The sequence below is a fragment of the Herpailurus yagouaroundi genome, unplaced genomic scaffold (assembly GCF_014898765.1).
Source record: "Herpailurus yagouaroundi ecotype Mexico unplaced genomic scaffold, PumYag 189, whole genome shotgun sequence".
NCBI classification, from domain to species: domain Eukaryota; kingdom Metazoa; phylum Chordata; class Mammalia; order Carnivora; family Felidae; genus Herpailurus; species Herpailurus yagouaroundi.
Window position 1 is genome coordinate 1,041,806 of NW_024412420.1, and position 14,544 is coordinate 1,056,349.

At 34.6% G+C, this 14,544-nt stretch overlaps 1 protein-coding gene across 1 annotated transcript in view; it reads left to right on the top strand.

Moving 5' to 3' along the window:
* Nucleotides 1–14,544, top strand: part of BCAS3 (BCAS3 microtubule associated cell migration factor) — a 632,238-nt gene that overhangs the window by 218,037 nt on the left and 399,657 nt on the right. The gene's annotated exons all lie outside the window — the stretch shown is intronic.

Below are 14,544 nucleotides of genomic sequence, written 5' to 3' on the forward strand. Positions count from 1 at the left end.
AGTTAAACATCCAAATTTGGCCCAGGTCATGATCTTGCAGTTCATGAGTTTGAGACCTGCATCAGGCTCTGTGCTGACAGCTCAGAGCCTGGAGCCCTCTTTGAGTTCTGTGTCTCCCTCTCTCTCTTTCCCTCCCCTGCTCACACTCTGTCTCTCAAAAATAAGTAAACATTTAAAAAAATTAATAAAAATTTAGAAACCCACCATCATTAGTTTTGCTCTCAGTAAAGAGGTAATTGAATATCAGCAGTAGGTAAACTGTGCTATTGAGTTGCATTAATTTCTGTATTATAATTAAGCCAGGAACTGCAGTATTCCAGACTACATATTAATGTATGTAAGTGGCACTTTCCTTGTTATTTAAAATTTCTTTTTCACTTTCACATACAAGCATATTATAAAGTATTTGCTTGTATTTTTCCCTGTGTTTTGGTAGTGGTTTTGTTTTTCTATTTATTCTTTTTCTTTTTTTTTTTAATTTTTTTTTTCAACGTTTATTTATGTTTGGGACAGAGAGAGACAGAGCATAAACGGGGGAGGGGCAGAGAGAGAGGGAGACACAGAATCGGAAACAGGCTCCAGGCTCTGAGCCATCAGCCCAGAGCCTGACGCGGGGCTCAAACTCACGGACCGCGAGATCGTGACCTGGCTGAAGTCGGACGCTTAACCGACTGCGCCACCCAGGCGCCCCTCTATTTATTCTTAAAGCATTTGATTAGGAGAGATGTTATAGTAATGTGGAACGTCCTACTACTTTTCATTTTTTTCTTCAAACTTTTTGTTATATAAAGTTTCAGACATAAAAATAGATTTAAAAGATAGTATAGTAATGACCCATGTATCACTACCTTGATTAAATAGGTGTTCACATTTCTGTGCATAATAAATAAATATATATATGTATAGGTATGTGTATACTTACATATATGTACTTGTATACCCATGTATGTATAATAGATGTACATAAGTATATGTATTTTGTTGAATCATTTGAATGTAAGTTACGCATGTAATGACAACTTACCCACTACAAATTAATCATGATTTCCTAAGAATAATGACCTTTTCCCATATAGCCAGATATTATATTGTAGTTTTGAAAGTTAACACATTATGTTATCTAATATCCAAGCCATAATTTAAAGTTTCCAATTATCTCAAAAATGTATCCTGCAAAATATATAATATGATACTGTGTTGATCACATGGCTATATTAGTAGACCCTCAAAATATCTACATATTGGAGATAGGTTTTTCTTATGGAGATTAGCAAGTAATCTGCAGAGCATTATTTTGGCTTCATTTCTTTTTATCTATTTCTTTTTTATTTTAGAGAGGGCAAGAGAACATGAGTGGGGGAGAGGGACAGAGAGAAAGAGAGAGAGAGAGAGAGAGAGAGAGAGAGAGAGAGAGAATCTCAAGCAGACTCCATGCTCAGCATAGAGCCCAACGAGGGGCTCGATCCCATGACCCTGAGATCGTGACCTGAGCTGAAATCAAGGGTCAGACACTCAACTGGCTGAAGCCACTTGGCTTCATTTCTGAAACAACTTTTTACTTAATAGTTGTATTATGTTGAAGCCTGGAGAATGGTGGTTTTTCTAATAATACCATGTTTTCTGCAAGATTAACTACTGTTCTATAAAAAAAAGTTTTCTCTCATCAACCAGGAATGCACCATAGTTCTCTTGTATGTGAAAGGCAGGATAAATACTTAATTCTTTCCCTTTACTTACCAATTTTCATTGTTAGGAGTTGGTTTAGTACTTACAGTGGTGTAATTCCATTCCAGTGTAGTCATTTTTAAAATACTTTGTTTTTAAGTAAAAGATAAAATTGCTCTTTTGCTTTGGGAGCTGAAATAGTCTTCATAAACTTACAGTCGTTTTAGATCTTATCCCTTTGGTTGATGGATCTGAAGAGATTGTCATTTTTATCTTATTCTGCAGAAATTATCCTATCAGTGAAAATTGATGGAAAGACCCATCTTTTTTTCCCTTTTCATCTTTTCAAATAAAGAATGATGGTAAGAGGATAATATAGAGCATTTTGAATAATCTTCCTTCTAATATCTTAATTAGTCATTTTTGATAGAGAGGAAGATTTTTGTAGCGGTTGTTGATCAGTAGGATTGATTTAATTAATAAAGACAAAGATTTATGGAAATGCTTTGAACGTTATGGGAATTAAGTTAAATTTGAAGAAACAATCTGGAAGTTATGTCACTTACAGCACTCTACTTGGAGTAACCAGTATGACTCATTTTGATGGTCCATCTGTTATGTCAAATCTCCTTTGTATTAATGTATATTTCATATCTCCATAGTCAGAATGCTTTAGACATTGGAAGCTGTACTTTTTCCATCCTGTGGCTTTCCATTGTAACAAGAACATACCACTTACCTTAAAGAATATTATAGTTATCTGTATCATTGTCGAGCAATTAATTCTAGAAAACCGCAGTTTACTATGATTTCATAATTTTGACATACATTTTTTATTTGATTTTATTTGAACTCGCAAATTTGTGTTTTTATGGTAAGATTAAAAATTTTTATATTTATACCTTCTTTTTTGTGTTCCTAGAGCACTGTTTGTATAACGCTATGATATAATTTATCTTGAAGTAATCATTTATTTAAATACTTGTCTTCCTACCTAACCTCTGAGTTCCAGTTTACATTATTAGGGTTCACTCTTGGAGTTGTACATTCTGTCAATTTTGGCAAATATGTAATGACATATATCCACCATTATACAGAGTAGGTTCGCTGCCCTAAAAATCCCCTTTGCTCTACCAGTTCATCCCTACCTTCCTCAACCCCTGCCAGGCAACCAGTGATCTTTTTTACTGTTTCCATAGTTTGTTTCATTTTCCAGAACGTCACATAGTTAGAATCTTACTGTATATAGTCATTTCAGATTGACTTCCTTCAATTACTAATAAGCATTTAAAGCTCCTCCATGTCTTTTCATGCCTTGATTACTCATTTCTTTTTAGTGCTGAATAACATTCCATTGTGTGGACATACCATAGTTTATTTGCCATTTGTGTATCTTCTTTGATGAGGTGCTTGTTCAGATCTTTTTTCCATTTTTTGATTGGGTTGTTCATTTTTAAATTGTTGACTTTTAAGAGTTCTTTGTATATTTTGGATAGCAGTCTTGTATTAGGTGTTTTGTAAATATTTTTTCCAAGTCTATGGCTTGTCTTCTTATTCTCTTGAAAGTATTTTTGAAAATCAGAATTATTTAATTTTAATGAAGTCTGAGTTATCAATTATTTTTGTCTAGATCATTCCTTTGGTGTGTATGTAACATTTTAAAATATACAAATTGATGTTCTTCTGTTGTATTCTTAATTCAATTTCACATTGGATGTTGTAATTTCTTGGAGGGAAGATCTTTATATGAGAACTATTTTATGAGTTTTGGGATCTCTTTCATTTTTTTCTTGAATCTCAAATGAAGCTTCTTTTTTCAACGTTTTTTATTTATTTTTGGGACAGAGAGAGACAGAGCATGAACGGGGGAGGGGCAGAGAGAGAGGGAGACACAGAATCGGAAACAGGCTCCAGGCTCCGAGCCATCAGCCCAGGGCCTGACGCGGGGCTGGAACTCATGGACCGCGAGATCGTGACCTGGCTGAAGTCGGACGCTTAACCGACTGCGCCACCCAGGCGCCCCTCAAATGAAGCTTCTTAACCTCAGTCTAAGATCTGGAAGGTTTATGGATAGAATTCAGAGAGTATGTGAACTTAGGAAAAAAATTACATCTTTATTTTCTCTAATCTCTGATGAAAATTTCCTTCACTTATGAAAATGTAAAATAAAATAGTGAAATATTAGCTGTACTCTTGAGTTTATGAACAAATAAAAATAATAGATGTTTTCACATCATTTCTATCTTATTTACATAATTCTCCCAGTATTGCTTATGGTTCAAAATTATAGTAGATACTGTATTTTAATATATAACAAAAAAAAACTTAAAAAAAGACATACACTGTATGTCAATTTTTAAAATGTTATGTATTTTACTTTGTCTTAAAAATAATTTATTCTGAGAAAGATGTTCCTAGGCTTTACCATATTGCTTAAAAGTTTCATGGCACTAGAATGTTTAGGATCCTGTTAATCAAAAAGGTTTATGCTCCCTAGAGACTCCATTCACATTGCCTGGCTCAGTCTTTGTGATTAAGTTAACAAGGGACAGTCCTTACTCATGGCATCTACTGGTGTGATAGGGACTTAAAGCAAGGAAGGAAAATCCTTTGTGGAGTAAGGACAGAATGCTAGGAGATGAATATTTACTTGGTTTCGACTATTGGGGAAAGTTCTTCAAAAGAAGTCAATTCTAAATTGGAACTTAAAAGATGATTAGTTAGGAAATAATGATTCTGTGTCTGGTATATAAATAAATATTGGTTGAATGAATGAGGCAAGAAAAATATGGCATATTTGACATAGATTGTGACGCAGGGTCTATACAGTGGACTCATCCGTTTATTATGTGGCAGATACATTTTTCAGTGTGTCATCATTTCTGCAGCATTTTATAAATGCTTCGTACATGTTTAAATATTTGAATTAAATGGAGGATTCATAACTCAGCAACCACTCACAAAATTGGTTTGCAAAATCTTTCATAGAAGATAGTGGAGATTTCATGCAACTGCTTGCAATTCATCTTAGTTATTTACTGTTCAGCTCTGAGTGTCTTTGCTATTCAGAGTATGACTGTTATTGCTTGAGTATAAGCAAGTGTATCTATAAAAGATTCAATTCTCAGTGATTTGAAAGCCTTGACTTTTTTTTTAAGCTGGTCACTATCTGAATTGTTACTTATAGAATGATATTGGGTTTAGCTGTGGCTGCTATTACCCAGCTCCTGTGTGACATTTTATTTTACTTGTCTAGTTTCTGTATTATATTGCTTGTTTTATCCTAACCTTCTCAAATTGAGAATGCATATGAAATGTTTGAAGCAAGAGGCTGCATTGCCCTTTGTAAATGCATGGATTCCTTAGTAATTGTTATTTTTCCCCTGTAGTTATTTACGTTATAGTTTAAAAAAATATTTTTGGGAGAGCAAATGATGTATTTTCTATTGATCTTTAAATCCTCCTATGTTATAAAATGATACATTTTCTGCTCTCTGGTTGAAAAAGTTTTATTAGCTTCTGAACTTTTATTAATTGGTATTTTTTAGAAAGGTGTGTAATTTAAATGGGCATTAAAACAGTACTTATAATTTTTTACTTAAATTGATCTTTTCAAAATACAACTTGTAGATCCTCTAGTAACACCTTCCAGTTTTTCTTTAACATGTATCCATACATATTTCTAAATTTATTTATGTCAATAAGTTTTAACTGTTTTGCTCCTCCAATAATTCTCTTATTTAGTTAAAGGCTTTTTCATGGGGTATGTAGTGTGGCCAATAATAACAGTAGTGCTTGTTAGAATACTTTTTACAAGTTTAGGGAAGTTCATTAAAAAATAAGCAGAACAAAACATAGCAATGTTTATTGTGTGTTTTGTTTTTAAACCTGATCATTCTGTAACCACTTTACCTGAACATATCCCTGTTATGCTTAACAATATAAATAAATTTCTTAGTCATTTTTTTTTTAGAGAGGCATATTTTCCGATGACAGAATTATTAAGATGTCCTAGACATACATCAGGATTCAAGGAGAAAACCAGACCTGTTGTCCACCTTCTGAGAAATTTTAAAAACAATGTAAAATGTACATGATGAAATAACAGTCCAAAGTGAATTAAGGAGAAAATGTAGGTTGTCTGGGTGGTATGCAGTTCGGTTTTGTATGGGACCTATTCAGCAAAGAAATTAAGGGATGCCATTAAATAGCGTTGTGAAACTTTTAGTTCAGCAGCTGCATTCAGTTTGTTTTTCAATTTATCCTTCCCATTCTTGTTTATTAGCTGTGACTCTGAGTCCTGAATTAAAACAAATATTTTAATGGCAACATTTATGATATGGTTTGAAGTGCCAGAGAGGCCTCCGGTGCTTAGATCTGGGTAGGTTCAATATGGGTGGTGTAAATTTGTTGGTTTCAGTGATTTAGATACACAATGAGTAACATTTTCTCAGGAGCTTTTTTTTAAATTAATAAACTCCAATTTTGGGGGGCAGTTTCAGGTTCACAGCACAATTGGAAAGTACAGAAAACTCTCATATAATCCGGCCCCCACTCCAAACCTCCTACACTATTGACATTCCACACCACAGTGGTAGATTTGTTACAGTTGATGAACATATATTGACCCAATCATTATCAACCAAAGTCTGTAGTTTACACGAGGGTTCACTCTTGGTGTTCACCTATTCTCTGTGTTTTGACAAATTAATATTGACATATATCTACCTTTATAGTATAATACAGGATAGTTCCATTGCCTAAATGTTTTTCATCATGTTTGGGATGTTATTATTTCTTTAAACATTCTTTCTACCTTTTTTCCCCTCTTTTCTCCTTCTAGGACTCCTGCTACTCACAGATTAATCTTGGTGGTGTCTAATAGGTCTCTGGGGCTCTATTCATTTTTCTTCTTCTTTTTTTCCCCAAACTCGATAATCTCAGTTGATTTCTTCTGCCAGGTTCAAAACCACGATTTGAGCCCCTCTATTGAATTTTTTATTTTAGTTATTGTACTTTTGAACTCTGGAATTTCTATTTGTTTCCTTTTTTTATGATATTATCTCTTTATTGCTATCCTTTGCTTGGTGAGACATTGTTCTCATACTTTCCTTTAATCCTTTTAACATGCTTTCTCTGCATCCGTGCTGGCATTTGGTATTATTGCCACTTTTTAATTTTATACATACTAGATGGGGGCCTCTGTAAGAGAGGTCATTTGGAAATCTTTTTTCCCAGTCAGAAGTTTGTATTTTTATCTTTTTAACAGAGTCTTTTGCAGAGCAAAATTGTTTACTTTTTGTCAAATCCAATAAAAAATATGTCAGTTGTGTTTTTGTGTTCCTGCCTAAGAAATGTGCACCAGTCTGGGGCCTGAAGATTTTTCTCCTATGTGATTTTCTGATAGTTTTCTAGTTTTACATTTTGTATTTAAATTTATTTTTATTATTTTTTTTGTTTTTATTATTATTTTAATATTTATTTTATCTTTGAGAGAGAGAGAGAAGGAGGAGCAGAGAGAGAGGGAGACAGAGGATCTGAAGCGGGCTCCATGCTGACAGCAGAGAGCCTGATGCAGGGCTCGAGCTCACAAACCAAGAGATTATGACCTGAGCTGAAGTCGGATGTTCAACTGACTGAGCCACCCAGGCACCCCTACATTTTATATTTAAATTTATGATCCAAATTCATTGTTATTTTTTGTATAATGTATCGGATTAGGTCATGGTTATTATTTTTTGGCTTATGGATATCCAGTTGGCACTTTATTATTTTTTTCAAAATTCCATTCTTTCTCTGATGAGTTTCTTTTGTACTTTTTCATTAAAGTAACATACTTCTGTTGGCTATTTCTGGATTCTCTGATGAAGATGACTTTTTAGCTATTTTCTGTATGGGAATATCTGTATTTTGCCCATAATTTTCAGGCATGTTTCGACTAGATAGTTTTTGACAGTTACTCATTAATTTTTCAGCAGCGGTCAACACTCTTACTTTGTTCACAGCTTTTAGTATTATTACTCTTGATCCTCTTGATTAGTTGGGTACAGAGTTGAATTTTTGGGGGGCAGCATTCTAATCTGTAGCGTCAGCTCACTGAAAATTTTTGAAAAGGTTGCTGTGTTCTCCTTGCCTTCACATATTGTGGGTTCCTCTTCCTCCAGCTGTTGTTCTGCCTGATGTAAGAGCTACTATTTTTATTTATGTTTTTTTGTATTGAACTTTGAGATAGATTTTTTTAAAACTCTGGGGTTTTTCTGTTTTGTTTATTGGTTTTGTTTTTGTTACAGGGTTAAAACAGCAGTCTCTTTTGATTTTACAAATTCAACCCAAAATCCTCTTTGCTGGTCATTTGAGGGGGTAAAATGTTCTCAGGGACCCTAAATTTAGGCAGTAACCTGTGTACATATATTAGCTTGGGCTGCTGTAACCAAATCCCATAGATGTAGTAGCTTAAACAAAAACCTTTTTTTCTCACAGTTATGAATGCTAGAAGTCTGAGATGAAACTTCCAGCTGATTTGGTTTCTAGTGAGGTCTTTCTTCCTGACTAACAGTCACCTTCTCAATGTGTCTTCACGTGTCCTTTCTTTGGTGCAAGGAAGTGGGGACAGAGAAAAAGAGCTAGTTCTGTGGTGTGTGTGTGTGTGTGTGTGTGTGTGTGTGTGTGTGTGTGTGTGTCTTTTAAATTGAAGTATCATCAACATACAATGTTATATTAGTTGCAGGTGTATAACATCTTGATTTGACAATTCTATACATTACTTGGTGCTCACTATAATAAATGCAGTCACTATCCGTCACCACACAATGTTATTACAATAATATTGGCTATATTCCCTAAGTTGTACTTTTCATCTCCCTGACTTATTTATTTTATAACTAGAAGTTTGTACCTCTTAACTTTTATCCATTTTGCCCATCCCCCTTACCTCCCCTCTGGCAACCATCAGTTTGTTCTCTATATTTAAGAGTCTGGTTGTTTTTTTTTTGTTTGTTTTTTTATTTGTTCATTTGTTTCACTTTTTAGATTCTACATTTAAGTGAGATCATATGCTTTTATCCTTCTCTGTCTTATTTCACTTAGCATAATACCTTCTAGGTCCATCCATGTTATTGCAAATGGCAAAATCTCATTCTTTTTTATGGCTGAATAATATTCCTTATTTTATATGTAAATATATATAACATCTTTATCCATTCATCTATCAGTGGACATTTGGGTGGCTTCCATATCTTGGCTATTATAAATAGTGCTACAGTAAACATAGGGGTGCATATATCTTTTTGAATTAGTATTTTTGTTTTCTTTGGGTAAATACCCAGTAGAGGAATTACTAGATCATATGGTTGTTTTAATATTAATTTTTTTTAGGAACTTCCATATTGTTTTTCATAGCTGTTACACCAATTTACCTTTCCCTCCAATAGCGTACAAGGGTTTGTGGTGTCTCTTCTTATAAGGACACTAATCATACCAGATCAGGGTCTCAGCCAATGACCTAATTGAAACTTAGTTACTTCCTTAGAGACCCCATCTTCAAATATAGCCTGGGTTTTTAGAGTTTCAATATATGAGTCTGAGGGCTGCACAGATATTTAATTCATAATAGTACATATATAGAATCATTTGGTTACCCCTAGTTTTTAAAAGACTCTTATTTGGTCATAGTCCAATTCTGGGTTATTCTGTTTGTGATTATTGTATCATACTTTTTCCATGTGTTTAGTTTCATTTTAAGATAAATATTTTAGGGGGGCCTGGGTGGCTCAGTCGGTTAAGCGTCCGACTTCAGGTCAGGTCATGATCTCGTGGTCTGTGAGTTCGAGCCCCGCATCGGGCTCTGGGCTGACGGCTCAGAGCCTGGAGCCTGCTTTGGATTCTGTGTCTCCCTCTCTCTCTGCCCCTCCCCTGTTCATGCTCTGTCTCTCTCTGTCTCAAAAATAAATAAACGTTAAAAAAAATTTTTTTTAAATAAAAAATAAAAAGATAAATATTTTATAAGAAATGTTAAATGTTAATGATCTATTCATCTTGTATTGTGTTGTCCAAAAGCATATAGCCTGGCACAGCTTTACTGCTTTAACCCGTTCTTCTACCTTTCCTTCCAACATTTAGCCATACTATTTTTCAGCTCCTTAAACATTTTACATCACTTTTCCTCCACCTGAAATCCTCATTTGCCTGGGCAACTCTTATTTATCTCTCGAGTTCCATTTTTTATGTATTATTTTGTGAAGACCTACATGACCCTAAACAAAATATCATGTTCTCCCCACCCCCACCTTGCTGCTTAATTGGGCAAGTAACTTAATACGCTTGGATCCCTCCTAGTACTTCAGTTTTCTCATCAGTGAAATGAGAGGGTGATAATGGTATCCAAAACAATACCCAAAACATAGGGTCACCTCCAAAAATTTAGCTGTTGCTGTTTTCATTATTATTAACTTCCCTCATCCTAGTTTAAATTTTATACCCATCAAGAGTATTCTTTCAACATGTTTTCTGCTATAGATAAGCTTTTACTTCATACCCAGGTATTTATTATTAGCCTGGTAATTTTCACATAATTAATAAGTAAACACTGAATAATTACACTTATTATTTTTTTCTATAATTATGAAAAAAACCATGGCAGGGCAGAGATTAGGCACTAATTCAATGTAATTACTCATTTGTTGAATAAAACTCAGTTATTTCTAATTTGTAGTTTGAATGAGAATTGTCTTTTTCCTATGAATTGTAGGAGTGATCCCTGATGCCAAATTGTATAAAATGAAGAAACATATCACACATCCTTAAGCTTGAAATATGTAACATATATTAAAAATATCTTGTGGAAATTAAATCATATTTGTGTAACTAAGTAAACTAGATTTGGGTGTTAAGTATATTACCTTTGACATAAAAGAAGATAAGCATTTTTATTAATCAAATTGGAAATTAGAAACATAAAAAAGAAATTCTTGGGGTGCCTGGGTGGCTTAGTCGGTTAAGCATCTGACTCTTGATTTTGGCTCAGGTTATGATCTCCCAATACATGAGTTCAAGCCCCGCCCATGTCAGGCTCTGCACTGACAGCATGGACCTGCTTAGGGATTCTCTCCTTCTCTCTCTGCTCCTCCTCTGCTTGCTCTCTTTCTCAAAATAAATAAACATGGAAAAAAAGAAAAGGAAATTCTCAACTCTCTGCAGTAAGCCTGACATTTCTAAAACAGACCTGTTGTCTTTAATTTGGTAAATAATTGATCTATTTTCCAGAGGCATTATTTCTGCCAGCTGAGTAGCTGAGAGCTGTGAAGTACAGCACATCTACATTTTAAATAATTGCCCTTCCTTGGCAGAGAAATTGCTTTTCCATCCATTAATAAGAGGAAAATTAATGTTGGGTCTGTAGTAAAGTAGATTAAACATGTATCCCTTTGGATGCTTGACTGCATCTTTAACAGACTTGAAATTTTTCTGGTTACTTAAATGTTGTATATTGAAAGGTGATGGTGGTCGTGGGTTAATCATTAAAAAAGTTTAGGTTCGATTTTTTTTTTTCTTTTGCACAGAGTTTCTCCCATTGATCACAGTAAGTGGTCAGAAAAATACCTTGTCTTGATTTTTGCTAACATCTATAATGCCTCACAGATTTACAGAATTATGTGGCTTCTGAGTTTTCCTCTCATCCAACAGCTTCTGGTTTATTACTGCCAGTCATTTATACTATATCACTAATAATTCAAAGGCAGCTTGAAGAGTTTATTGCTTTTTTTCCCCTAAGAAGGGGATGTTTCCATTATAGATTTGTAATTACTCTCCTCTGTCGTAATCTTGCAAAATGACATATCTTACTCACATAATGGATTACTCCCTGAAGGATTTGTTCTTTTGGCTCTCTGTTCATTGTGGCACAGGCCTTATATGAGAGTTAGTGGTAACTTTTCAGGTTTGACTTATCATAAAGTACAGTAGGCATCATAATTTCGGGCCCATGCTGGTATTGTGGTCCCACCAAAATGTTTAATTCCTTTTAAAAGCAAAATAATAATAATAATAATAATAGTAATAAACTTTTAAGCTAATGGAATACTTTAATATATTTTTAAAACCAGCAACTGTAATTATAAAATATAATTGTAAATATTTTTTTTCATGGAAGAGGAGGTCCATAAAGGCAAAATTGCCCAGGGCCCATGAAAGTCCTAATGTAGCCCCAGGTCCTGGGTATCCATTAGTAAGGAAGAGCCCTTCTCTTTCCCCACCACCATTGCCACAGTATTTCTAGTTAATTAAACAGAGATGCCCAATTCACACTAAATGAACTAATGAAAGATGTGAATACATACATTGGCATACTATGAAAAATGAGGTAAATGCATACACAAACACACACACACTTGTAACACTATAGCTACCCATAACAGATATAACTATAACAGTATTAAATTTTGAAGAATGTAAAGAATATCTGTAGCCAAGTACATACATGCAAAGTAGCCAAGGGTGAATTAAACTTTTTCTTATCAGGACAACTTTAGTGGTTGTTAAGCAGTGAAGTACTTGAATATTTATTGTCCCTTCTGCTTTCCCGTCCTCTGGAATGCTCTGGGCCTCCCCCAGATTCAGGCTTGTTTCAGTGTTCTCATTCAGATTTGTTTATACTCTTGCCATGCATTTTTTTGAACAGTACTTTGAAAACAGTGAAAATATGTCTCAAAAACACATATTTGAAAACGCATATTTCAAAGGACATATATTACATCCAGTCGGGTGGGTACCTATGGTGGGAAGGGATGGGAATGAGGACTGGGTGCAGGAATGGAGGATGAATAGGAGAATGTAAAAAACAGTAGGCCGTGTTAGTATTCAGAATTAATATAATGGGTGTTACAAAGTCTTTAGGGTACCAACAGTATAGAAAAAAATAAAATTCGTGGGACGTGGGTGGCTCAGTCGGTTAAGCATCTGACTTCGGCTCCAATCGTGATCTTGCAGTTCATGAGTTCAAGCCCCACGTCGGACTCTGTGCTGGCAGCTCAGAGCCTGGATCCTGCTTAAGTTTCTGTGTCTTGCTGTCTCTGCCCCTCCCCCTGCTCACACTCTCCCACTGTCTCTCAAAAATAAGTAAACATTAAACAAATTAAAAAAATGGTAAAATTATTCTTCTCTAATTTAAAATGAACTAATCTTTTGGTTTTCCTTTTGTTGCTTTGATGGTTTCAGGGAAGTTTCTGATGGTTATTGTTTTGGTCTCTTTTTTCAAATCCTATCTTTTTGATGGGCTAAGAAGCCACTACACTAATCTGTTAGATATAGATGTATAGAGTTAGGTTGTGCAACAAATGCCTACCTGCTCAGAAATCTTTGTTATGTGTTAGCGGTTGTTCTTATAATTTCTCTTTCTGAAACATAATTAAGGAGTAATGTTTTGAAATAGATCAGATAGGTAAAGAAAACTAATTTCCAGAGACACTTGGTAATTTGCTAATATTTGATATATTTGCAAATATACCCAAAATAAAAATGCTAAATGATGGGGGCGCCTGGGTGACTCAGTCGGTTGAGCGTCCAGCTTCAGCTCAGGTCACGATCTCACGGTTCGTGAGTTCGAGCCCCGCGTCAGGCTCTGGGCTGATGGCTCAGAGCCTGGAGCCTGCTTCTGATTCTGTGTCTCCCTCTCTCTCTGCCCCTCCCCCATTCATGCTCTGTTTCTCTCCGTCTCAAAAATAAATAAACATTAAAGAAAAAATTTAAAAAAAATTTAAAAAAATGCTAAATGATGAAAATGTTTATTTTTCATCTAATACTTTTTTGTTCTATAGTTATTTCTTTTAAAAAAAAAAAGATTTTATTTTTTTTAAGTAATATCTACACCTAACATGGGGCTGGAACTTACAACCCTAAGATCAAGAGTTGCAGGAACCACTGACTGAGCCAGTCTGATGCCCCTGTTACATAGTTTCGGATCTCCACTACTAGAACCTTGATTGAAGTCTGTTATACTGTCATATATGCGCTCTGGAATACATGATTTGTGGTGCTTTGACCACCCATTTGGCCAAGCTACACATCTGAGACTCATTGACCTCTTTCTTGACTCCTCACTATGTATCTATATTTCTTATACATCCCTCTCTGGCTGCTGTGTTTTTAGATTTTGTTGTATTTACCCCATCCCACCCCATAGGGGTAGGATTTTAACTTTCTTTCTTTTTTTTTTTCCCTTTTGGAATTTTTATTGGAATTGTATTGAAAGTGTAGGTCCATTTGCGTTAGAGAGATGGTATCTTTACAATATTGGGTATTTTTATCCACAAACGTAGTATATCCTTCCATTTATTAAGTTGTCTTTTAACATCTTGCAACAAAGTATATCCTTCCATTTATTTAGTTGTCTTTTAGCATCTTGCAATAAAAATTTATAGTTTCTACATAAAGGATTTGCCCATCTTTGTATTAGAATTGTTCTTAGGAGCCTTTATTTCTTTTTCTTTTTCACATTAACAGGTATTATTATTATTATTATTATTATTATTATTATTATTATTCTCAAGTTAGTTAACTTTATAAAGCGTAGTCTTGGCTTCTGAAGTAGAACACAGTGATTAATCTCATATGTGACACCCAGTGCTCATCCCAAAGAGTGCCCTCCTTAATGCCCGTCACCCATTTAACCCACTCATTCATGGATTTTAAGTTTCTAACTACTGTGTTTACATTCACTGTATGTAAAACCACCAATTTTACTCTTACCCTTATTTTTGTTTTGGTTTATATTCATTTTTATTGAACTGTAGCTTACATAAAGTAGATTGCATAAATGTTAAGTGTCTAGCTTGGTATACACACACACACACACACACACACACACACACACACACACACACACAC